Source organism: Stegostoma tigrinum, chromosome 18, assembly GCF_030684315.1.
Source record: "Stegostoma tigrinum isolate sSteTig4 chromosome 18, sSteTig4.hap1, whole genome shotgun sequence".
In the NCBI taxonomy this organism is placed as follows: Eukaryota; Metazoa; Chordata; class Chondrichthyes; order Orectolobiformes; family Stegostomatidae; genus Stegostoma; species Stegostoma tigrinum.
In genome coordinates, this window is record NC_081371.1 from 31,903,275 (window position 1) to 31,930,076 (window position 26,802).

General features: G+C 42.5%; 1 long non-coding RNA gene across 2 annotated transcripts; it reads left to right on the plus strand.

Moving 5' to 3' along the window:
- The first annotated feature begins 1,083 nt into the window (after positions 1-1,083).
- On the plus strand, positions 1,084-23,811 carry LOC125460902 (uncharacterized). 2 transcript variants are annotated; one of them, XR_007249359.2, is made up of 7 exons: positions 1,084-1,236; positions 1,862-1,944; positions 3,517-3,724; positions 8,422-8,613; positions 19,440-19,667; positions 22,903-23,121; positions 23,566-23,811. It is a non-coding gene; the product is annotated as an uncharacterized LOC125460902 (long non-coding RNA). The 2 variants fall into 2 exon arrangements; XR_009446880.1 differs by lacking the exons at positions 1,084-1,236; positions 1,862-1,944; positions 3,517-3,724 and adding an exon at positions 7,076-7,285 and having other exon boundaries at positions 22,903-23,811.
- Positions 23,812-26,802: the final 2,991 nt, after the last annotated feature.

Genomic DNA, 26,802 nt, shown 5'->3' on the forward strand with positions numbered 1-26,802 from the left:
TTAAATTTGAGAGGAATCAACTGAGATCTGTCTGATTTCAGATTGTCCCAAAAAGGGATACTGCACCACATAAACTAGCCGCAGAGAAGGACAGGGGTTATCTGTAGTGTCTAGCACTGCATAGATGTATCTGGGAATGTTAAAGAAATTAGCAGGGGATACAGGTCATAATTTTCTAAACTTCCTTAGAATCAGAAAATGATGCCAGAGGACTTGAGAATCAAGATTCTCGCAATCATTTTCAGAAAGGAATACAAGGATTACCCCATCAGTTAATTCAACATGCATGTTTTCAGAGACAATAATCTAGGCAGAAATTAGGAGTCATTTGGAAATTCGATCGGGAAAGCCAGCACAGATTACTGACTTGACTGAGTCTTCTGTGGAGTTAACAGAGATGGTTGTTGGGAGTAATGAAACCGATATGGTTTTTATGGCTATTCAAAAAGCATGTAATAAAGTACCACATAATAAGCCTCCCATAAGCATGGGGTCAATGAAATAAAAGGGAAGGTGTTAGGGATGCTGCAACATTGGTTGAATGATAGAAAACAGAGAGTGGTTGTGGACAGTTGCTTTTCAGACTGGAAAACAATAGAGTTTTCCATGGGATGATGTGAGGGCCACAGCTTTAACTGATGCATATTAAAGGTGTGAACATGGATGCTGAAGGCACAATGTCCAAAATGTGCAGATGTCATCGAACTTGGAAATGCAATAAAATCACTTCAACTGAGTCTCAGGGGCTTGTTCCCAAACTGGTGTTAGGTAAGTGGTGCTTTGAAATAATCCAGGAAGTAACAATGTATTTTAGCTGTGCTTACAAATGTGCTATATCTCAAAAACAAACAAATAGAAGTATAATAACAGAATAAATATGTATACAATTTTTTTTTGATGTTATCTTGCATTGTAAAATATGTTGAAAATGTTAGGATATAGCTCTGGAAAAGCTCAGTAACCTTCAGCTGCTTAGTGCACTGTATTTAGACAAGTGCAAAACAGTCACTACGTTGTCAATGCAAATATCTTTTCTGTGTTTTTCTGCTGGAATCCAAAATCCTGGAACATTTCTACAGTCTTTGCTGCTTCACCTAGGAAAACAGGCAAGTGAGTGTGTTTGTTTTCATCGGACTCTTCAGGGTCATCGGTCTTCTTGATTGAAGAATCTACCACATCTACATTTGCCTTATTTGTGAGTTCACTTGTGCAGCTTACAGCATCATCCACATTGGGGTAAGCCTCTGCTGGAATTTGCCTGCCAACCTTCCAATATAACTTGTTTATTGCACCTGTTCATCCCACACTGTTCATTCTCATTCTCGGTGTGTCGTGCAATTGTGGCCTGTTTGAACCAGAGTGGCAGGCGTAGTTGACAATTATGATTTCTGTTGCCATCTCAATGAAGATGACACCTACAACAGTTAGGGTTGTCCTCCTTTTTATCAATTGTCTTGATCACCTGAGAGATTCATTGCCTGCAATAATTGGCTTTGAGGTTCTCAATCACTGCTTAATCCATGACCTGAAGCTTGGCTATTTTGTTGGAAGGCAAGAAAGTCTGCTTGATGTTTTTGAGACCATTGATGTTGGTCTGCAAGGGACAACTGTCTGTAGCAATGATAAACTTGCTTTTCTGCCATTGGTATGTTTTGTTCATTTTTCCTGATCAAAAATCAAGAAATCTTCAGAAGATCATTCAGGCAGTGTTGTTAGCATTGTACTGTGTGGGTAGAAAGCAATGTGGATTCTTCAATAAAGCAGCAACTATTTAGTGCCATCTAGGCTGGCATAGGCCATAACAGCTGGATGTTTCTTCATTCACTTTCCATCATTGCCTGTTTCTTCTTTAAACTTGTAGGAATGATCCAGTAAAAGATGGTAAAACAGGCCAATTTCAACCACACTAAAAATGTCAGTTGGTGCATCCTGTTTCGGAAGTGGGTAAGTCCATTTTTCAGGCAATCATGTCATAACTGCTGCCCTGTCATTGTTTACTACATGAAGACAATGTGCGCTTTGTTTTCAATCTGTCCAGCCATTCGTTGCTGCAGGTCAGCTTCTTGTGGCCCAGCCTCTTTCCCAAGGAGATTCTCCTTTCCTGCAAGATTGAACTGGAGATGGGAATGATCTTTCCTTGTTGGTCAATCTGTCCTGAGCTTTTCACCTTGTATATCAGAATAGCTGGCAAACTCAATGGTATAATCTCCCACTCCCTGACAATGTCATTTTTGTTTGCTTTGCATCATGGTTTTACAGACCTTGTACCATTTTCACTTTGTTTCCAATTGATAGCATTTACAACTTCCTTACAGATGTAGCCATTCTTGTAGAATTGCACAAGGGGTCTCTCTTAGGATCCCATAGATCTCAATATTAACTAATGGTGTGCCTGTGATTTCACATTATAGTGTAATCGAATTACATTCTGAATTGTATGGTCACATGATAAGCTGGCATGAATTCAGCTAATATGAAGTTACCAATCCAGAACTTCAGTTTGACATGAGTAAACATCCAACCAATCTGCTATTTAGTCAGTCAATCAACCAGTCAACCTTGTATGTAATTTACTTGTAATCTAAGTAATTATATAATCCAGACTGTATATGTAAGTCAGATGTTGTGTTAGTGTACATATTTAGTAATATCTGACTCAATATGAATACAACACTCAAGTTTATGTTCAAGGACAAACAAATAGAACACCACAAGCACACCAGGTGGAATATTGACACGTGGCAAATTAAGTTGAATGCAGACAAGTGTGAGATGATACATGCTAGACAACAAGGTGTAAAGCTGAATGAACACAGCCAGCCAAGCAACATCTTAGGAGCACAAAAGCTGATGTTTCAGATGAAGGATCTAGGCCCGAAAATGTCATCTTTTGTGCTCCTAAGATGCTGCTTGGCCTGCTGTGTTTATCCAGCTCCACACTTTGTTGACTCAGCTTATCCAGCATCTGCAGTTCCTATTATCTCTGAGATGATACATACTACTGTCCCTGGTAAGAGGAGCGAAGGTTATGCTGATCAAGCAGGCAGATTTGTTTTGCATGATTTCAAGATTTTTGAGCATTGTTGGAGCTGCACTTGTCTTGACATGTATGCTGTAGGTGAATGAAATGGTTTGGGATTTAGGAATGCCCAGTCTTTCACTGGTTTTCCAGCCATTGTATTGTTGTTGCTGGTCAAGTTAAGTTTCTGGTCAGTGGTGACCACTAGAATGCTGAGGGTAGAGAATTAATCAACAGTCATGCCCTTGACTTAAGGGAAGACTATTAAATTCTTTTGTATTGAAGATAATATTTCCCTGTTTAAACAGTTTCCCTTAATTCATGGTAAAATGAAATTTTTGAGAGAGGCATGTGACCGCATATGAATCTGCTCATATAGAAGACGATGTCACCTGGTTGCCATGCAGCAGAGGTCCAGGTCTGCATTTATTTAATGTAAGGTGCCAATTTTAACATCTGTTCATTTAAGAGAATGCAGCTGCACTTGTTGTTAATAGATTCAGTGACTCACAGAGACAGTTAAACCAAGAGATTTGGAGAAGAAAACATGCAGCAGATGCTGTTATGCCTTGCAGAGGAAAGGACAGATTTTGAGCTAATCACCAGGCAGAGAATGGAACCCATGTTCAAGGAATCAAGAATAGTGATCAACTAAAGACCACAGCACCATTACAGGATACCTAACAATGGCTTATACACAATGAGGTGAGTGCAGAAGGCTTTGTTTAACAGGATTCTGGAAAATTCACCTTGGAAGCAGGCAGAAGAAATCTTGTAAAGCAGTGAGGACTTTTAGCTTAAATGTAATACTATCTACTTATGAACCATTGAAATTACAGAGAAATCTGAACACTAGTTTTAACTAATGGAACTACACAATTTCACTTTTTTAACAAGAGCTTTATTGCATATAAAGTAATTTATCAATGGATGCACTACTAATTTAAATAATTTGGTCTAGAATTACATATGTTATACCCTCAGGTTTACTTTTAACTTCCCCAGGAATTCTTTAGGAACTGCTCTAATTGTGCCACAGTTCTATGTAGAATTCCTTGAATTCCAGTTGGTCTCATGGCATAAATGTTAGAAATAGGAATGGTTCAAGTTTGCTTTCATTCATAATTCAGAGGAACAAATAATTGTCAATAAAACTCATAATTTTAATGGCGTTTGCTGGTTATAAAAGCCTCAAATGAGCAAGTAAACAGTGCATTTTGCTACACTGGAGAATATTTTTATAACACGTCTAACGACCACCAATTGTATCTAATTGGAAATATGATGGCCACCACTCTGAAAATATCATGGCAGAACTTAATTAGCTGACATTATGAAAATCCCTGCTACAGTTTAAAGTATCTTCTAGCATATATGTTACATATGGCAGCAATTTTTGCAGAAACTGGAAATAAAGATTTTTTTTGAACTGGTTGCAAAGACAGTTGATCTCTTTGGCATTTTAGAACACCCCATGCAAGCAAGTCAATCTAACATGCCTGACCAGGGTGAATGTTATATACTCTGAGCAAAAATGGGAGATCACACTCTTTAAAAGGCATCAAGGTAAGATAAACCAAGAATTTAAGTGGCCAGTACTAAGCATGATTTCCACAGGGTGTTCTTGTCAATCTGTTCCAATATTTAGTACAGGTTCACTCTGAGTCCATCATTATTCACTGAGGAATGATATGAGAGTAGTGGCCTTGGTGTCCCTTATCTATTTAATATCACATTGGCTGTTACTGTTAATGGAAGGAGTTAGAGGCAAAATATTAAGAATTAAATAAAGCTTTCATTTAAGCAGCACATTTCAGGGACCATCGGACATTTCAAAATAAATTAAAAACAGAAAGTGCTGGAGAAACTCAAGAGGTCTGCCAGCATCTGTGGAGAGTGAAAAAGACTTCACATTTTGAGTTCATTGACTTTTCTTCAGATCATCAGACACTCTGACATTTCAAACCGCCTTATTGTCAATTAAGTTACTTCTGACTTGTATTTCGTGTTGTGCTGTTGGAAATGGAGTGGCCAAGGACAACAACGTGATAACTACCTAATTTTTTTATCGGGTTGTTAGAGGGATATATTTTGACCAGGACAATGCAGATTAACAGTGGGGAATCTTTTCACATCTACCCGAGAAGGCAGATGGGACATGGGCTTAACATTTCCTCTGAAAGTCAGCGCATATCTCATTGCTGCACTGGAATGTCAGTTTTGCTTTTTGTGCTCAAGTCCTAAGTATGATTTGGACCCAAAGCCTTGTGACTCAGATATGATGGTGCCAAATAATTTGTTTAATTATTTTCAACCACTTGGTGACAACTCTGAATCTGCATGTTTAAACCCTTAAATTCCAAACAAGAATTGGGAAGTTGTCTGCCTGCTGATAGGAAGGAACACTGAATTTGATGAACTAGTCAGTTAGTTTTTCCGGCTTGCTTCTGAAGGTTTTGTAAATATTTGTAATAATTATACATAAGGGTTACTTATAACTTATTTTCAGAACTTTCAGTCTACTGAATTGCAGAATAGAATCATAAAGTGACTACAGCACAGGGGAGGACCTACAACCTGTGGAGCATATGCTGCTGTTAAAGAGAGTGCTTTAGTTTGTCCTGCTCCGCATCACTTACCATGACTCTCTAATAATTTTCCTTTTAGTTGCTTATCCAGTTCTCTTTTGAAGTCTTGAATGTATTTAAGTTACAATTGATTTTTAATTACAAAGATTGTGTAATTTTAATATACAAACAAGCTAGAAAGAAAATATATTCCATCAAGAATGAAAAGAGACTGGCTAAAAATGTATTGTGTAAGAGTGAAAATGAAAGCTCAAATTCTTTCAGAGCTCCTTTAGCCATGAATCTTCCATTGGCCAACTCAATGCAGACAAGGGAAGTATCCAGTCCCATGCTGGATAATTAAATCTCTTTGTTGGTAAAATGACTTTAGCTCTATTTGCCAGAAAACCATCACTAGCTAAAATGATGAGGGTATGATCATATGGGCCATAATTAAGGCTCCACTTGTTCAACTTGGTACCACAAGCTTTAATGGATTGTAAAATTTATGGTTGGATGCTTAAGCTAAGTGACCTCCCTCATGCCTCAATGGTAAAATAAATTTAGAATAGTGTGAATATCCCATAATTCTTACCCTGATGTTGAAACTTTCATCTACAGCATACTTCTGAGACTTGGTAAATAAATGTTCAAACTTAAAAAAATACATTTCTATACATAGAAATTGTACAGGCACCTTTAGAGAAATAAACCTAGCTTCTGTCCAGGGATAAATTGGAGGAATGTGACTCACTGGATCATTCTGCACAGAACTGATATTGATTCATTGGACAAAATGACCTCCTTGCCATTGCAACTGCTCTTTGACTCTATCAATTTGCTTTTTATTTCATTTTAATGTAAGGCCATGAGCCTCACTTATCAGGCATGTGACAGTAGCTTCATGTAACATAATTGAGAAAAATGCATTCTGTTGAACATTTTTTCTCTGGGATTATACTGAATGTATGCCAAAAATGCAAATTGCAATGTTGTATGCAATTAGATCTTTCAAACAGGAAATGAGATGTGTTTGAACGTTAAAATTAATTTGCAACTACAAATTTGTTTTTCTGGCATTTTATGTTTAAGTGCTTGGTAGATATCACTGCTGTAATACGTTGCAACAATAAATAGTACTATGATCATTCCAGGAGCAGGAAACCAAAAGATGGTTGTGTAACTGGCTGGAGTTTTGAGATAAAAAAAGGAAATGAAGTATACCTTTTGTTCTTTGCATAAATCATAGTTACAATGACACAGAGAGCAATTGGACGACAACTTCCATAGAGGTTTCAAATTTAAGAAACACCCTCGTGAGGCATGAAAAATTGCATGGCAAAGAACTAGGTTTTAGCAGTTGTGCTCAGAAGCTTGGTCATGACATTCAGTCACTTGAAGCTTCAAAATTTAGGACAAATTTTCCAGAGTTTTAGAAGTTGCATTTGCTGATTGGAGAATTGGTTTTGCACTGCCTCTTGCAGGAAATTCCCTCCAAACCATACGCCAATTAGGCAATAGCCAATCCACTGTTTGGCCTTCCACTGGAATCATGACCTTGGTTTTGCAAGTCCTGTTTTATGTAAGCTTCCAGGCATTCAGAGGGAGCTAGCTCTACAGAGCAGCACAAAGGAGGCTTGTGGCTGCTGCTAGAAGAGCACCATTAGAGTCCCAGGATTATAGAAGATCCATGACAAAGGTAAGCGATGTGGTGGGAGGAGGGTTTCTCAGGTTGGGAATCAACTAGAGATGGAACGGGGTATCAGTAACAAACCTAATGTCCAGCTGTGATCAGGCACTGCTTTGCCTTTGACTGTGGCACTCACTCAGGTGTCAAGCTGCCTGCAGGGGCCCAGAGTTGTGCATCCCACAAGGCAACAGGCCCATTATTGGAGTAGGTGGGACCTGAACCCAGGCCTCCTGGCTTAGTAGTAGGGACACTAATACTCCATCATAAGAGCCCTCCTGTTTATACATGCTTCTCCTTTCAATTGTTGACAGCTGTGAATAAATGAAATGTTCGAGCTGAATTGCCTTCTAAGTTATAAATTCATATTAGCTATGTTAGATTAGATTAGATTCCCTTCAGTGTGGAAACAGGCCCTTTGGCCCAACAAGTCCACACCGCCCCTTGAAGCATCCCACCCAGACCCATTCCCCTATAACCCACACACTCCTGAACACTACGGGCAATTTAGCACCACCTAGCCTGCACATTTTTGGACCGTGGGAGGAAACCAGAGCACCCGGAGGAAACCCACGCAGACACGGGGAGAATGTGCAAACTCCACACAGGCAGTTACCCGAGGCTGGAATCGAACCCAGGTCCTGGTGCTGTGAAGCTGCAGTGCTAACCACTGAGCCACCGTGCTGCCCCAATAGTTTACTGCATTAGTGGACAATAGTTTGCCTATTTTAAAATCAACATTCATTTATTTTGAATCGGCCAATATTCCCATTAAAATAACTCTCAGAAGAATTTTACAGCAATGTGTGTAGTGTTCATCTGCTGACACAATATGTTTCTAGGTTTACTGCACACAGCCATTCTGAAACTAAGGTTGAATGCCATTATTTTTCAGTACATATAATAGGGACTGATTTCTGTAGGTCCTTATTTACACATTATTGGTGGGCTGCTGTGATGATGAGAATAAACAAAATAATACTTATGAGGGAGGTCACAAGAGGCTTAGAGTAATAAAAGAAGGAAATTAATTTAGTATAGTAGAACTGCCATCTGAATACAATAACTGCTACTTTCCTCATTCATTACACACTCCCTCAGCGTCTCACCAACGGTTCTAAAACAGTTGCTTTCTTTATGTTTTTCAGAGTATTTACATTACAAGCAGCTCTACTCAGCTTTAAGTAAACTAGATCACCTGCTTATCTATACCATCAGCTCAAAGTTTCAATCATGTCAAAGATAATCCTCCTGGAACCCCATCAATGAACCGTGTAAACAAGTACTTCCACTCTAGCTGATTGAGATTCTTCTCTGCATGAAGTGAAACTAGATGACAGGTGGCATTTCTTTTATGATCATTAAATAATTACAAACAAGCACAGAAAAGATCGTATTAAAAATAATGTTATTTCATATTCAGAGAGAGGAGATTTTATACACAAATGCACTCTGTATGATAACAAAATGTGAGGCTGGATGAACACAGCAGGCCAAGCAGCATCTCAGGAGCGCAAAAGCTGACGTTTCGGGCCTAGACCCTTCATCAGAGAGGGGGATGGGGTGAGGGTTCTGGAATAAATAGGGAGAGAGGGGGAGGCGGACCGAAGATGGAGAGAAAAGAAGATAGGTGGAGAGAGTATAGGTGGGGAGGTAGGAAGGGGATAGGTCAGTCCAGGGAAGACGGACAGGTCATGGAGGTGGGATGAGGTTAGTAGGTAGATGGGGGTGCGGCTTGGGGTGGGAGGAAGGGATGGGTGAGAGGAAGAACAGGTTAGGGAGGCGGAGACAGGTTTGACTGGTTTTGGGATGCAGTGGGTGGAGGGGAAGAGCTGGGCTGGCTGTCTGGTGCAGTGGGGGGAGGGGACGAACTGGGCTGGTTTAGGGATGCAGTTGGGGAAGGGGAGATTTTGAAACTGGTGAAGTCCACATTGATACCATTAGGCTGCAGGGTTCCCAGGCGGAATATGAGTTGCTGTTCCTGCAACCTTCGGGTGGCATCATTGTGGCACTGCAGGAGGCCCATGATGGACATGTCATCTAAAGAATGGGAGGGGGAGTGGAAATGGTTTGCGACTGGGAGGTGCAGTAGTTTGTTGCGAACTGAGCGGAGGTGTTCTGCAAAGCGGTCTCCAAGCCTCCGCTTGGTTTCCCCAATGTAGAGGAAGCCACACCGGGTACAGTGGATGCAGTATACCACATTGGCAGATGTGCAGGTGAACCTCTGCTGAATGTGGAATGTCATCTTGGGGCCTGGGATAGGGGTGAGGGAGGAGGTGTGGGGGCAGGTGTAGCATTTCCTGTGGTTGCAGGGGTAGGTGCCGGGTGTGGTGGGGTTGGAGGGCAGTGTGGAGCGAACAAGGGAGTCACGGAGAGAGTGGTCTCTCCGGAAAGCAGACAGGGGTGGGGATGGAAAAATGTCTTGGGTGGTGGGGTCGGATTGTAGATGGTGGAAGTGTCGGAGGATGATGCGTTGTATCCGGAGGTTGGTGGGGTGGTGTGTGAGAACGAGGGGGATCCTCTTTGGGCGGTTGTGGCGGGGTCGGGGTGTGAGGGACGTGTTGCGGGAAATACGGGAGATGCGGTCGAGGGCGCTCTCGCACACCACCCCACCAACCTCCGGATACAACGCATCATCCTCCGACACTTCCGCCATCTACAATCCGACCCCACCACCCAAGACATTTTTCCATCCCCACCCCTGTCTGCTTTCCGGAGAGACCACTGGAACCCCACTCTCTCCGTGACTCCCTTGTTCGCTCCACACTGCCCTCCAACCCCACCACACCCGGCACCTTCCCCTGCAAACGCAGGAAATGCTACACTTGCCCCCACACCTCCCCCCTCACCCCTATCCCAGGCCCCAAGATGACATTCCACATTCAGCAGAGGTTCACCTGCACATCTGCCAATGTGGTATACTGTATCCACTGTACCCGGTGTGGCTTCCTCTACATTGGGGAAACCAAGCGGAGGCTTGGAGACCGCTTTGCAGAACACCTCCGCTCAGTTCGCAACAAACTACTGCACCTCCCAGTCGCAAACCATTTCCACTCCCCCTCCCATTCTTTAGATGACATGTCCATCATGGGCCTCCTGCAGTGCCACAATGATGCCACCCGAAGGTTGCAGGAACAGCAACTCATTCCACCTGGGAACCCTGCAGCCTAATGGTATCAATGTGGACTTCACCAGTTTCAAAATCTCCCCTTCCCCAACTGCATCCCTAAACCAGCCCAGCTCTTCCCTTCCACCCACTGCATCCCAAAACCAGTCCAACCTGTCTCCGCCTCCCTAACCTGTTCTTCCTCTCACCCATCCCTTCCTCCCACCCCAAGCCACACCCCCATCTACCTACCTACCTCATCCCACCTCCTTGACCTGTCCGTCTTCCCTGGACTGACCTATCCCCTCCCTACCTCCCCACCTATACTCTCTCCACCTATCTTCTTTTCTCTCCATCTTCGGTCCGCCTCCCCCTCTCTCCCTATTTATTCCAGAACCCTCACCCCATCCCCCTCTCTGATGAAGGGTCTAGGCCCAAAACGTCAGCTTTTGTGCTCCTGAGATGCTGCTTGGCCTGCTGTGTTCATCCAGCCTCACATTTTGTTGTCTTGGATTCTCCAGCATCTGCAGTTCCCATTATCTCTGCACTCTGTATGATTCTACTTTTGTTTGAGCAAAAACTTGCTTTCAAAGGCAAGATGTATTCTGTATGAACAAAATGGAATTTGATATTTGAATTTGTTGAGAAGTGTCCAGTTGGAACCATAAACTGCTCTTCCATCATTACATATGCTGGGTACTGTCGGGACAAGATTTTGTTTGAGCAAATATTGGGCAGGCAGTGATACTGGCAATGCGTGGGTTTGTCTGTTAAATCTGTGCAATAGCATTGGGTTATGCTCCTGTTAATTTTCATGTTGAGACTTTCATTAATTGCTATTGGTAGCATCCCTATTCAAACCCAGGCCCTGTACCCGTACAGTGATTGGCAAAGGTGATTAATCGAGGCTGAGTTCGTGAAGTATGACCTTCACTACAAGTTCTTTGATGCAGCTCGGAGATGGTGCTCACAGAACCAGCGGTATTATGAAGGAGGTTCTCTTCCCTTGTGATAGGCACCCGCTACCTTGCCATATTGTCCAGCAGTAAGGAAGAAACCTGATGGAACAAGTGAATACCAATGGTTGTGATGACATCATGTTGGACTTTAAATATTGAATCTGTTTCTCTCCTTTTTCTTTCGTTCAACTGCATTTGGAATATTACGTACAGTTCTGGTCGCCGCATTACCAAAAGGATGTGAATGCTTTGGAGAGGGTGCAGAAGAGGTTCACCAGGATGCTGCTTGGTATGGAGGCTGCTAGCTATGAAGAGACGTTGAGTAGATTAGGATTATTTACATTAGAAAGATGGAGGTTGAGGGGGGACCTGATTGAGGTCTACAAAATCATGAGAGGTATAGACTGGATGGATAGCAGGATGTTTTTTTCCCAGAGTGGGGGACTCAATTACTAGGGTCATGATTTCAAGGTGAGAGGGGAAAAATTTAAGGGAGATATGCATAGAAAGTTCTTTACGCAGAGGGTGGTGGGTGCTTGGAACGCGTTGCCAGCAGAGATGGGAGAGGCGGGCATGATAGCATCATTTAAGATGTGTCTAGACAGATACATGAATGGGCAGGGAGCAGAGATATACAGATCCTTGGAAAATAGGCGACGGGTTTAGGTAGAGGATCTGGATTGGCACAGGCTTGGAGGGCCGAAGGGTCTGTTCTTCTGCTGTAATTTTCTTTGATTTTTGTTCCATCCACAGGTGTTAGCCAGACCACAGGGACTCTTAGCATTTTCTGTTTTTATTCATATCTCCAGCATCCAAAGAACTTTGGCTTTCTGTAAATAGTGGTATCATTGTTCTAAAGACCTGATGCAGCGCAGGAACAAATTTGAATTTGTGACCAGATTTGAGTAGGTAAGACTAGAATGAGTTGTCATAGCCAACATGTATGTCAACTTTAAGAGCTGCACACTGAACCTAAGAAGAGCAGCCCAGTAGTTACTCCAGCTTGCCAGACATAAACCTGGGTCCTATACTGATCATACAACCAGAGACAGGCATGTTTAGCACTGTGCTGCATTCCACAATTATAGAGATAGGAGGCAGCATAAAGTTCACTTTAATCAGATGTGCGGTAAATATGTTTGGTCATTCACCTCTCCCCTCACATCAATAGTGGGCATTATCACAATGAATAATCCTTAACATGATCACAGAATTATCAAAACATGATAATTTTGTTACATTTCACACATTTTGGAGTTAACAGAATTCTTTTAAATGAATCAGTATTCAACAAAAATAATTTTAAAATTTGCATTAAGTTTTATTTGTACTTTAAATCAGAATCTCTAATTAGAATCAAATAATTAGAAACAATTACAAAATGCAAATAAAGTAATATGCATGAATATCTTTCTAACTGTACATCATGGCACTATTTTGAAAGCTGCCTATTTCCCTTCATGCCCGTCTTCACCACTCCTAGTCATGTGATGTCTGCAAACTTTGTCTTAAAACTCAAAGCTGCTTTTACACCATTAATCATATAAATATTTTTAAGTCCCTAAGCAGTTTGCTGAAATGCTAACTGCAGCACAATCTCCAAAACAACACACAGGTTCATTTAAAACTGCACAGAGCTCACTTCCAACCTGACAATGGCTTTGTCCCAAACGGCTAGGAAAGCTAAATCATACCTTTGCCAAATTAATGCATTATTAATTCTGATCAACTTCCAGCCGATTTTCTTGCCATAATGCACTTTTTCTTCATTAGTTCAGTACATTTTTTTGCAAAGTCATTTATCATGGAGCTTCCTGAAACTGTAAAGCCACACAGTGTGCATTTTAATTAAATGCCAGTTTTTTTTTACTTTTACACCTCCACACTCTTTTCAGCAATCATTGTTTCAGCCTTTGACTGCTCCAGAACTAATGCACCATCAACACAACTCAATATTTTCTGACTGGGTGCATATTTCATGGACATTATAAAGGCCTAATGGCTATTTGAACAGAAACTGTTCACAATATGCCTCAAGCTTTGTTCAAGCTTGCCATTTCCTATTCTGACTAACTGAGGCTGGAAGTCACACCCAGATTTTTTAGGAATTGAAGTGGTATTGGAACTTTTCCCTGATTTATAAATGGTCCCGAATTCCATTCCAATTCAGGAACCAGGTGTAAGCAGGTGTCTGTGCCAACATGGCATCAAGCAGTGGTTCACATGTGATTAAGGGGAAAATATTGCTGGACAGTCTTGCAAAAGGATAAGTTCAGGCCTGGCCCAATCTATTTACAAAATATGTGATACCACACTATTGTTAGTTTTCAACTTTTGTAACATAGTCTGCAGCCATGATGGGATTGTATGATGTGTCTGGTAATAATCCTAATCATTGGCCCTGAAAGACTGTATGCCAGAACGGATAGGTCCAAAGCCGACCAGCGGTTGTGTCCCCAGCCACATCAGTCTGGGAACGCCAGCAGGCTGTCTCAAATTGGTTCATCTTTGGTAGTCTTTACAAGGGGAATAGGTGCACTCAGGCGGGAGGTAATCAGAGAGGGATGGAGGCAATAAAGAATGAATGCGTGAAGAGTGGAAACAATAGAGACAGGCAGTGAGATTGAATTGGACTCAGAATCTGGCTTCCAGTTCCACATTCAGATCATCAATTTTAAAAACTCACCATTTTCCTAGCAGACTGCTGCTGAACCTAATGGTGACTTAAGTTTTTCTTTATGCTGTGACGTGAGATCCACACTCAAATGATTGGCATTAACAGACTGTATTAAAAACAACTACTGACAAGGCATGTTAAGAAAGGACATACTATCGGAACATTAATGACTCAGGTTCCATTCAAGGGCCTCTGACATTGGCATCACATAGTTCCTTTTGCAAATTCTCAGTAGTTCTTCTTTCAATAAAGCTATAATTAATGCTTTATTCCAAATCTCCCCTCAGATCTTTATACCCTTGACTATATACACAATTCACACTATTATACCACTTTCCCTCTCCACATGGCAAAGTCTCTATGGTTTACTCAGAGTAAAGTATCATTCCCATCACTCTATGTCACCATCTGCATTCTTGTACCATTAAAGATACTTTTTACCGTTAATGGTATTCCTTTTTACCATTAATGCACATCTATGAGCATTTGTCTCTTCATCCAACCTCAATGACTAACCCCTCAAAGTCTCCTCTGGCCAAGATTTCAATGTCATATTGTATTCTTGGCCCGTTTTGAGCCCAGGTTGGCTGGAAATACTCATGTGTTTTTGCTTGAAAGGAAGAAACACAAGAGCAGATTGGAGCTCAAACCTCAGATGATAAATCAAACGTAAAGGCAATGGCACTACATCTGCACTATCATATGCTTGAGGCTGGTTTGTAGTCGACAACAACACCTCTGGATTCAGGGTAAAAATTCACTATTCCTGTAATAGTAAGGGGGACTGACACACACACTTCAACTGGAGACTCACCCATCACAATTTAGATCAAGATTCCTAGGATACCAGGGAAAAGTGAAGCTTCATTTTCACAAGCAAGAAAAGGCTTCAAAAGCAGGCCTTCAGGGATTCATTCATCAGAAATGGGACCTCCAGGAAGCTCTTCTGCAATACTGTGATCAACTTCTTTTTCACCTTTATAAGCATTCTACTCATTCACTGTTGATTGCTGATGGAAGGTTGGAAATGGCGGCACATGCAGAATCTGTCATCTCCCTATTAGTTGTAGTCCCATCCAAGAGTTTGAACTGGTTAGATGCTGAGGGCTTGAGCTCTGTAACTTACTTCACATTTTTGTCTAATTCCTTCTTCAATAGATCATACAATTCTGTAGTTGATTGCTTTCATTAATAAGGGCTTCTTTTATCAGGATTGACTTTTGAAAACTTAAATGAAGATTCCCGTTCTACAATTCAGGAATTTCTTTCCCAGATGCAAGAACACTTCTTAGTCAGTTATTCACAGCAATCTTTGAGCTCTGAATATTTCAGCAAGAGAAGCAAAAGTTCTTATTTGGAAATTTATGAATTTCTAGATTATGTCAAGGTTTACTTCTGAGAATAGTTTGTTGCAGAACCTAACTGGGAACAGACTATTTTAGATCTAGTAGTGCGTAGTGAGGTAGGATAAATAAGAGGTGTCATCGTTCAGGATCGTCCACAGGGCAGCAATCATAACATAGTCATATTTCAGTTCAGTCAGAGGGAGGGAACTCTGGTGTCCTCAACTTAAGTAACAGCAATTACAGAGATATGGAGAAACAGTTGTCTCAAGTTGGATGGGAAAATAGACCGAGGGGAAAGCCATTGGTTGAGTAGTAGAAAACATTTAAGCAGAAATTTCAAATTGTTCATCAGAAAATTATTCAAGTTAAGAAGACAGGATTTGATGAGAGTGATGAACCACTGTGGCTAACAAATTCCGTGCAGGAATGAGTCCAGTCAAAAACTAAGATATACAAAGCAGTGAAAATTCCTGGTAGGCCTGAAGATAAGGATTTTTCTAAAGAAATCAGTGATTGACTAAAATGCTAATAATGGCAGACAAAATTAATTAGGAAATTAAATTGGCAAAACTGTAAAAACAAACAACATTAACTTCTATAGTTAAATAAAAAGAGAGTAGCTAATATAAGTGTGGTATTCTTAAAGGATGCAACTGGGGGATTGATAATGGGGGCAGGGAAATTACAGATAATTTAAATTAATATTATGCATCTACACTACACTATAAATGTCACAATGATATCAGACAAGGTGTTCATGCGAGGAAAGATCTTGTTACATTTTCTGTCATGAAGCACAAAGAATATAACAAACGAATAGGTCTAATGGCAGTTTTTTTGTTGATTGTAAAGTGTCAGCGATTTAGTTTCGTTAACCACTCCTTTATACCAGACTGGGGGCTCTTTTAACAGATTAAAGGGTGAGGCATGCCTCTCTGGGTGTTTCACTTTTAGTTGTCAATGGGCCGGGGGGTGGTGGGGTGTGGGGGGTGGTGGGTGGTGTCAACCTCTGCTTTAGAACTGTAGGGGTGACCTGTACCTGGCCATGTAATGTAGCTTGTATCCGAACACGCCAAGTGGCTTATGCCTGCTTACAAGATGGCAGACTGAATCTAAGCAAAACTAAGCAGCCTGCTCACACAGTGAACTATAATGGTACCTTTGAACAGAATTGCTAGAAGGCCAGTAAAGGAATACTGTATGTTCCTATCCAAGACAGTTCTGATAAAAAGATGTCTTGGGACAGATAAATGGCCAATTCCAGCCTTATTAATGATAGGGTGATTGCCCCAGTAAATGAATGATGTCAGGTGCTAGATTAGGTCCTCAAGCAACTGCAAGGAAAACAGGTAAAGTCATTTTGTAGTAAACAGTTGCCTCTTTGAAGCTACCAGCGATATTAAATAGTTTCTAGCTAAAATTGCTCTAATTTTAGAAGTTGGTTTCAATGTATAACCAGGATATAAAACAAGCCTTAAAAAAAATTTAAGCTTAGATGTAAAGATTAACGAGCCTGAGAAGACATGTTCTCTTATGCCCTGAATGCGACAGATTGATCACAACCCATAAATAACAAAATGCCGACAGTAGAAGTAGTTGCACAACGTTACAATCATAATTAACTTTATAACAGAAGTTAACCTTATAGCAAACAGTTCAGACTAACTGAGATTTTATTTTTACATTATGTAATTGGGACAGTGGGAAAATAAATGGAGTAACTGAATGTCATAAAAGACAGCACCAAAAAACAGTGGGTAATAGAATTTGGGCTGTCCTTACTGATAAACAAGCCCGAGGAAGACCTGAAGGAATATCGCCATTAAAATTTTCTAATTTCCTACAATGAATAGGATACATGGGAAGATCCCAAGGCCTAAAGATTGCAATGTCTAGCTAATACTATAAGATCATGGGAACCTGGGGCTGTCCATGGAACTGCCTATCACTAATTATTACAGAGATAGTAGGAACTGCCGATGCTGGAGAATCTGAGATAACAAGGTATAGAGCTGGATGAACACAGGCCAAGCCGCATCACAGGAGCAGGAAAGCTGACGTTTTGGGTTTAGAGATAATGGGAACTGCAGATGCTGGAGATTCCAAGATAATAAAATGTGAGGCTGGATGAACACAGCAGGCCAAGCAGCATCTCAGGAGCATAAAAGCTGACGTTTCGGGCCTAGACCCTTCATCAGAGAGGGGGATGGGGGGAGGGAACTGGAATAAATAGGGAGAGAGGGGGAGGCGGACCGAAGATGGAGAGTAAAGAAGATAGGTGGAGAAGGTGTGGGTGGGGAGGTAGGGAGGGGATAGGTCAGTCCAGGGAAGACGGACAGGTCAAGGAGGTGGGATGAGGTTAGTAGGTAGCTGGGGGTGCGGCTTGGGGTGGGAGGAAGGGATGGGTGAGAGGAAGAACCGGTTAGGGAGGCAGAGACAGGTTGGACTGGTTTTGGGATGCAGTGGGTGGGGGGGAAGAGCTGGGCTGGTTGTGTGGTGCAGTGGGGGGAGGGGATGAACTGGGCTGGTTTAGGGATGCAGTGGGGGAAGGGGAGATTTTGAAACTGGTGAAGTCCACATTGATACCATATGGCTGCAGGGTTCCCAGGCGGAATATGAGTTGCTGTTCCTGCAACCTTCGGGTGGCATCATTGTGGCAGTGCAGGAGGCCCATGATGGACATGTCATCAAGAGAATGGGAGGGGGAGTGGAAATGGTTTGCGACTGGGAGGTGCAGTTGTTTGTTGCGAACTGAGCGGAGGTTTCCCGCGACACATCCCTCACACCCCGCCCCCGCCACAACCGCCCCAAGAGGATCCCCCTCGTTCTCACACACCACCCTACCAACCTCCGGATACAACGCATTATCCTCCGACACTTCCGCCATTTACAATCCGACCCCACCACCCAAGACATTTTTCCATCCCCACCCCTGTCTGCTTTCCGGAGAGACCACTCTCTCCGTGACTCCCTTGTTCGCTCCACACTGCCCTCCAACCCCACCACACCCGGCACCTTCCCCTGCAACCGCAGGAAATGCTACACTTGTCCCCACACCTCCTCCCTCACCCCCATCCCAGGCCCCAAGATGACATTCCACATTAAGCAGAGGTTCACCTGCACATCTGCCAATGTGGTATACTGCATCCACTGTACCCGGTGCGGCTTTCTCTACATTGGGGAAACCAAGCGGAGGCTTGGGGACCGCTTTGCAGAACACCTCCGCTCAGTTCGCAACAAACAACTGCACCTCCCAGTCGCAAACCATTTCCACTCCCCCTCCCATTCTCTTGATGACATGTCCATCATGGGCCTCCTGCACTGCCACAATGATGCCACCCGAAGGTTGCAGGAACAGCAACTCATATTCCGCCTGGGAACCCTGCAGCCATATGGTATCAATGTGGACTTCACCAGTTTCAAAATCTCCCCTTCCCCCACTGCATCCCTAAACCAGCCCAGTTCATCCCCTCCCCCCACTGCACCACACAACCAGCCCAGCTCTTCCCCCCCACCCACTGCATCCCAAAACCAGTCCAACCTGTCTCTGCCTCCCTAACCGGTTCTTCCTCTCACCCATCCCTTCCTCCCACCCCAAGCCGCACCCCCAGCTACCTACTAACCTCATCCCACCTCCTTGACCTGTCCGTCTTCCCTGGACTGACCTATCCCCTCCCTACCTCCCCACCCACACCTTCTCCACCTATCTTCTTTACTCTCCATCTTCGGTCCGCCTCCCCCTCTCTCCCTATTTATTCCAGTTCCCTCCCCCCATCCCCCTCTCTGATGAAGGGTCTAGGCCCGAAACGTCAGCTTTTATGCTCCTGAGATGCTGCTTGGCCTGCTGTGTTCATCCAGCCTCACATTTTATTGTTTTGGGTTTAGACCCTTCTTCAGAAAATCTGAAAAAGGGCGTAGACCCTTCTTCAGAAAATCTGAATATCTGAAGGTCAGTTCTCAATAATTAGGTGTCCCACAGAATTGGATGTTTGAATTAAGGGAATGGATGATGACTACATTGCATTTGATTACTGTAACACAACATGTATAAAAATGCTGCATTTCTTTGTAAAAGCAGAGGATGTGTCATTGATCAAGCTTCTGAAGCCAGATTCAGGGAAGATCCTTTGGCCCTCTCCCTGCATTAACCATTAACTGTTTTCTGCTTGAATAAACATCTTCCGCTTGCCTGAATCCTGCCTGCCTCCTGAGTCTTTGCCCTGGATCAGGAAAAACATTCTTACAGATTGGCGCTGTGAGCAGGGTGCCCTGCCTGAAGCTGGTACACCTCAGACCACATTCTGGGGTGAGTATGTTCATTTGCCACGCTTTCTAGCCAGTGTGGCACTTGTTTTGGCCGGGGTGGGGGGGGGGGGGGGGGGGGAGGTTGGTGCTTCCGTAAGCCAGGGCATAAAACAAACTTCTAGATGGGAGAGAATATGAGACACAGGATCAGGCATAGTGTAATTGGGCACCCAGCACAAGGGCATGTGAAATGATGTGAAAACATGCAAAATAACGTGAGAACACGTGAAATAATGTGAGAACACGAAACAAGGAAGAGGGATTTGAGAGTCCCAGTGCACAAAATAGGAGTAAAATTGTTGGGGCGGAGTGTGCTAGTCCCACCACTATCATGTGTGGAAATAAGAGAAAAAGGGGTGAAATTAGAAGAAAAATGAAGTGAAATAAGCAGGTGGGGGGTAGGGGGGAAGCGATGCACAAAAAATACCAGAAATCCCTGGCACGAGAGAACTGCGAGGTAGAAAAAGAACAAGGGGCTGGGAAATAATAAAACTGTAAAATAGAAGGAGCCACAGTTTGGAGAGAGTCTGGGGAAATGCCAGGGAAGGACTGTGGAAAATTTTGGACTTTGGGTAAATTTTAATTTCAGAAATTACCATGTTTGGAATTTCATTTACTGGCCAGAAATGAACTTCCAAACATTGTTTCAGCACAAGTGAATCTTTAACTCCAGATGATAAGATTTAATCATTGAAAAGGTACTGTGATGTGAAAGTATGCAAATAATAGGAAACTTGGAATCTTGGCAATGCAATTCTCTTTGAAAAAAATTCTGATATGTTCTAAGGTCTGGGAAAGCTGATAGATGAATTAGAAAAGGCAAACTTAACAGAGGAGGTGGTTCAATACTAATTAACCTATTCTGCTTGACATGAAATAGGTGGAGACTTGCTGAGAAATTTTAAGTCTTTGTACCATGATATTTTACTGCTACTGGGTGAAGTAATCTGTGGATAGAAAACTGGAGGATAAAAAGCAAACACAAATTAATAAAGTGCTCAATTGGGCCATGAAAGCAGAAAAGAACCAAGGGAATAATAAGAAACTAGCACAGTTGTTACAGTGTGTGGTAGCAGGAATCAACCAGTCACCCTCAGCCAACAGATTGAAACAAAAATTGCAGATTGAGTGATCAATGCCTGTATATAAATACTGAAGGCAGTATATTAGGAATGGATTAGCTGGAACAATTTGGAGCTGTAATTAACATATGAGAAGTGAAAATTGATTGGGATTGTCGGTTTAAGTTTAGAAGGTCAAGGATTGCATACTTCCTTAAGAACATCTGTGCTGTTCCGGAATGGGACCCTGAGAATCGCTATCATAAATTAGCAATGATGTGCCCCGAATTATGGGCAACCACCAAAACCCAAATTTGGGAGATGAGATATAAAACTGATTGAAATACCTGCAAGTGTACACCCACCTAAAGTCAGTACCCCATCGATGCTGTTGAGGCAGTTAAAGAAATTATGAAAGATTTGGAGAAACAAGGAGAGAGACATGATTGTATCCCCCTCTTTGGAGCAGGGAGCAGAAAGACAGAATCGAGTTAAGGAAGAGCCATTCAAGGGGCCAGAGGTAAAATGTATGTTTGTAGATGGGGTGTGGATGTATTATCATGGTGAGGCCCAGACAGTTGTCGCTATTTTGAAAGGGGAGCTTTTAGCAGGAGAGACAATAGAAGGCTGCCACTCTAGACAGGTAGTTGAATTAAAGGCACTTATTTGCAGCCCTGAAATTAGGAAGAGGACAAAGGGTTAACATTTAACAGACAGTAGGTATGCTTTTGGTGTGGTCCATGACAATGTGAGGGCATGGGCAAGGCGAGGTTATGCTACCTCTAATGGTAGTGTAATCCAGCATGAGAACCCCATCAAGGACCTAGTGGCTGCAGCTACTGAATCAAAAGAAGCAGCAGTAATTAAAATAAAAGCACACAGGAAAATTCAAACACCAGACCAAAGAGGGAATAGTCATGTGGATAGTGCAGCAAAAGCAATATCAGAACAGGAAGTGATAACGATAGCAGCTACAAGGGAGCGGGAAGCATTTTAAATTTATAAGCTGCAGCTAGTTCAGAAGAAAAAACAAGATAGTTTAAATGTGGGGCAGCGTTAGAAGCAGATGATATTTGTAGAAAGTAAGGCAAAGTGGTAGCTCCCAGATTCTGCTAGCAGACGTCATGCAATGTTTGCCAGGAGTAGCACTCACAGGAAGAATGGGAGAAATAAAATGATACAGCTAATATCCAACAGCTGGTGGTGGAAAGGAATGGGAAGAGACATAGCCAAATTTTGTCAATGATGCACTGCATGTGCACAGACAGAACCAGAACAGGGAATTAAAATGAGTCATCAGTTCTGTCCAAGGGGGCCATGGGAACACATTCAAATGGATTTCATTGGGTCACTCCCACAAAGTCAGAATAAAAAATTCTGTCTGGGCATGGTTGATCGGTTTGCCAGATGGGTAGATGCTTTCCCCACAAAAGACTGTGCTGCATCGTCAGTGGCAAAAACACTGAAAGAATAATAATACCTAGGTGTGAGGGGGAGGTCCACCAATAAATAGATTCAGACCAAGGGACCCACTTCACTGTCAAGTACCTGAAGGAAGCATGTAAATTACTGGCAATAACACAAAGGTATCACATCCCCCACCATCCACAGAATTCAGGGATGGATAGAATACTGAAAAATGCTTTGGCCAAGGCAATAATAGGGGAAGGGGTTAAAGGGACCCTTTCCTTGCTATCTACTCTGATGGTCGAGAATGCAATGCTCATTAGGACCACTGGACTAACACCCTTTGAACACACGACAAGACCAGAAATGACACTCCCCCAGAACCTAATCACAGGGGGAGCAGAATTGACTAACAGAAAAAGATGTGTCTGGGATTATATGAAATCCCTCTGTAAGTATCTACACATACTTCATGGACAGGCATGAGAGGATTGGGAGTCTAAGGGACACCCAGAACAAACAGAAATGCCAGCTCCAGGATCAAAAGTCCTGGTAAAAATAATTCCAAACGAGGGAGCCTTGTCACTGCAGTGCGACAGACCTCATGAGGTCATATTAACAGGTAACAGAAACACGTTTATTAATGGAAATGGAATTGGTAAATGGAGACACCCTACACAGTTAAGAATATATAATTGTTAATGGGGTGACTGTCAAGGTTGCTAGAATGGTATACTCTCTCTCTCTCTCACTCTCTTCCTCTTGCAGGCTTTAGAGGACCCTCATCTGTGTACACCAACAAACAGCAGGAACAGGATCCACAACCCCAGGACAACAGCCAGAACTGATTAAGGTCACATGTAAGGTCACATGACGCAGTTTAGTGGTAAAGACTGTAAATATGAACATTGCTGACATTAACATGAACATGAAAATGCTAATCCTCTGTTGGATCCTCTTACTTTTGATCCCATCAGAGGCTGATAGGTGAGTGGAGAAAAGGAATTTGAATATTAGAATGTTTTTGTATTTATCACATGTTTATGCTCAAGAGCATAATGTTTCCAGTTGCTGGGTCTGCATCCATGTCCCTGTGCACTCTAACTCTAACACAATATACCAATGCGACCCATCCCCTTTACTGCTACAGAATTAACCAGATGGGTATTAAGACAGAATAGCTCAAAACAGAGAGACAGAGACAGGCATCCGACCAATAATGGAAAGTACATAGTAACGACTGACCAAGATAGGGCATAATGGAAATCAGCAGGGTATAATCTGAACACCTTTACAGGATGGTACCAACTCAATTAAACTACCCCCATGACCAACCCCCTTCATCACATTGACTAACGCATCAGGGATAGGGAGAAGCTCAGAGGAAGGGTCATTGGACCTGAAACATTAATTCTGTTTTCTCCTTCACAGATGCTGCCTGACCTGCTGGGCTTTTCCAGCAACTTTGTTTTTGTTCCTGATTTACAGCATCTACAATTCTTTCAGTTTTTATCTAAAGATTACAATGTCTAGCTAATACCATAAGATCATGGGAAGCTCGGCTGATTGGGTGTTTGAATTGATGATAACTACCTTGTATTTGATTACTGTAACACAAGATGTATAAAAATGCTGTATTTCTTTGTAAAAGCAGAGGGTGTGTCATTGATTTATCTTCTGAAGCCAGATTTGGGGAAGACCCTTTGGCCCTCTCCCTGCGTAAATTGGTTTCTGCTTGAATAAACATCTTTCACTTAACTGAATCCTCCCTGCCTCCTGAGTCTTTGTCCCAGGCCGGGAACAACACTCCTACAATAACACATAATTACAGATACCTCAGAGCTTTCTACAGTGAATGAAGTACTCATACAACTGCTCCAAGGTTTCAAAGGTCACTGCTGTGCGTGAACCTCAGAGGCACATGCAGCTGGGAAAAATTTGAGGAAACACTGTTTTGTAATGGAGGACGCCATCAACCAAATTGCACATAACAAGGCTTCACAAACAGCAATTGTAAAATGACCAAATATCTAAGTGATGTTGCTTGAGGGCTGCCACAATATTTATATCTTCACCACATTATTTCTTGCACAGGTAGAACTTTCTGCAGAGATAATAGGAACTGCAGATGCTGGAGAATCTGAGATAACAAGGTGTGGAGCTGGATGAACACAGCAGGCCAAGCAGCATCTTAGGAGCAGGAAAACTGACGTTTCGGGCCGAGACGTTTCATCAGAAGTGGGGGAGGGGAAGAGGGTTCTGAAATAAATAGGGAGAAACAGGGAGGCAGATTGAAGATGGATAGAGGAGAAGATAGGTGGAGAGGAGACTGACAAGTTAAAGAGGCGGGGATGGAGCTGGTAAACCCCCATTTCCTACCTGCTAACCTCATTCCGCCCCCTTGACCTGTCCGTCCTCCCTGGACTGACCTATCTCCTCCCTACCTCACCACCTACACTCACTTTTACTGGCTCCATCCCCTCCTCTAACTTGCCTGTCTCCTCTCCATCTACCTTCTCCTCTATCCATCTTTGATCCGTCTCCCCCTCTCTCCCTATTTATTTCAGAACCCTCAACCCGTCCATTTCTGATGAAGGGTCTAAGCCCGAAGCATCAGCTTTCCTGCTCGTAAGATGCTGCTTAGCCTGCTGTGTTCATCCAGCTCTACACCTTGTTATTTCGAACTTTCTGCATCTAGCTATAATAGTTTAAGCATTTGATAGAAATAATTGTACATCTTCTTCCTCCTGCATTTTATAAGTGTTCTTTCTCTATTACTTAGGTTCATTGTTATCGCTGATTCACTGTTAGTATGACTCTTGTCATCACACTGTTTAACTCCTGACTTGGTTCTTTGACTTCTCTCATAATACCAAATTTCTTCAGATTACTTAGTTCAGCACAAACTGTATCAAAAGTGACTCTTGTAATTTCCTTCACTGAAAGTCAATGCCTTAGTTGAGTGTAAACTTTTCCTGTTATGTACTACAATCCTTTAAATATATCAGAATTTTTCTCTGTCACCTTAGGGCATTTATTTTTAAAGACTATGTCAATTCTTTTGATTAATTCATAGATTAAAAATTAATCCAAATTAAAATAGAAAATGCTGGTGAAACTCGACAGGTCTGGCAACGTCTGTGAAAGAGAAATAGAGTCACCATTTCAAGTTCAATATGACTCTTCTTCGGAACATCAATGTTCAAGCATAGTTTGTGAGGCACTGTTCCAGAGGATGAAATTTTGGGATCTCATATTTATCTGTATTAACACATCATGTTAGATTTTTTTTTCGGTCAACTCTATATTATAGTCAGAGTGCCATTTGTTTTAGTGACATTTATACTTAGCTTGTGTAATTTACAATGGTGCAACATTGCACTATATTTCAGTGATTGGCTTGAAACATACGGTTGTATCATTTATCTTAAAGTTGACTGCACATTCATCATATGTGGATGAGCCAACGTTTTTGATTGGCAGAAATGGGGCCTAATTGGAGGTCATGTCAAGGACCTCTCATCATAACAACAACAGAAGGGTCCTGATGCAAAACGTCAACTTTCCTGCTCCTCTGATGCTGCCTGGCCTGCTGTGTTCATCCAACTCCACACTGTGTTATCTCTGACTCCAGCATCAGCAGATCTTACTATTAATATTGTCTGCTTATAACAGTGTCAGGGAATTATTGAGCCATCAACAAATATTTCTTCAGCTATGTTTTTGGAAAATTGAAACATAGAATCATAGAATCTCCATTGCGTGGATCAGGCCGTTAGGCGTATTGAGTCTACAGCTTTGAAGGGCATCCTACTCTGTCCCACCTCCTTAGCTGTGCATTTATCATGGCTAATCCTCCTAATCTGCACATCCCTGGACACTATGGGGCAATTTGGCATGGCTAATCTACCTAACCTGCATATATTTGGACTGTAAGAGAAAACTGGTACACCCGGAGTAAACTCACACAGACATAGGGAGAAGGTGCAGTCTCCACACAGGCAGTTTCCTGAGGGTGAAATCAAACCTGGATCCCTGGTGCTATGAGGCAGCAGAGCTGGCCACTGAGCCACCATGCTGCGAAACAGTGGCTGACAAATGCTCTTGCCCCACTTTTCTCCTGTGATGCCCACAATGACATAGGCACATTACCGACCATTTTTTGCCAGGTTAGATGACCTCATTGTGACCCAGGTTTTTCAACTGAATCAGGAAAGAGGATTTCCAGTTCTTATTTGTCCAGACTCGAGGAATTTTGGTCCGACATGTTTTATCCAACCGTCCCATTGCTGACCACTAGATGGCTGAAAACCATTTAATAAATTGCTGAGATGACCTTCATTATTTAATAGATTAGATTCCCTACAGTGTGGAAACAGGCCCTTCGGCTGAACAAGTCCACACTGCCCCTTGAGGCATCCCAACCAGACCCATCTCCCTATAACCCACACACCCCTGAACACTACAGGCAATTTAGCATGGCCAATCCACCTAGCCTGCACATCTTCAGACTGTGGGAGGAAACTGCAGCACTCGGAGGAAACCCACGCAGACACGGGGAGAATGTGCAAACTCCACACAGACAGTCACCCAAGGCTGGAATCGAACCTGGGTCCGTAGCACCGTGAGGCTGCAGTGCTAACCACTGAGCCACCGTGCCGCCCCAAT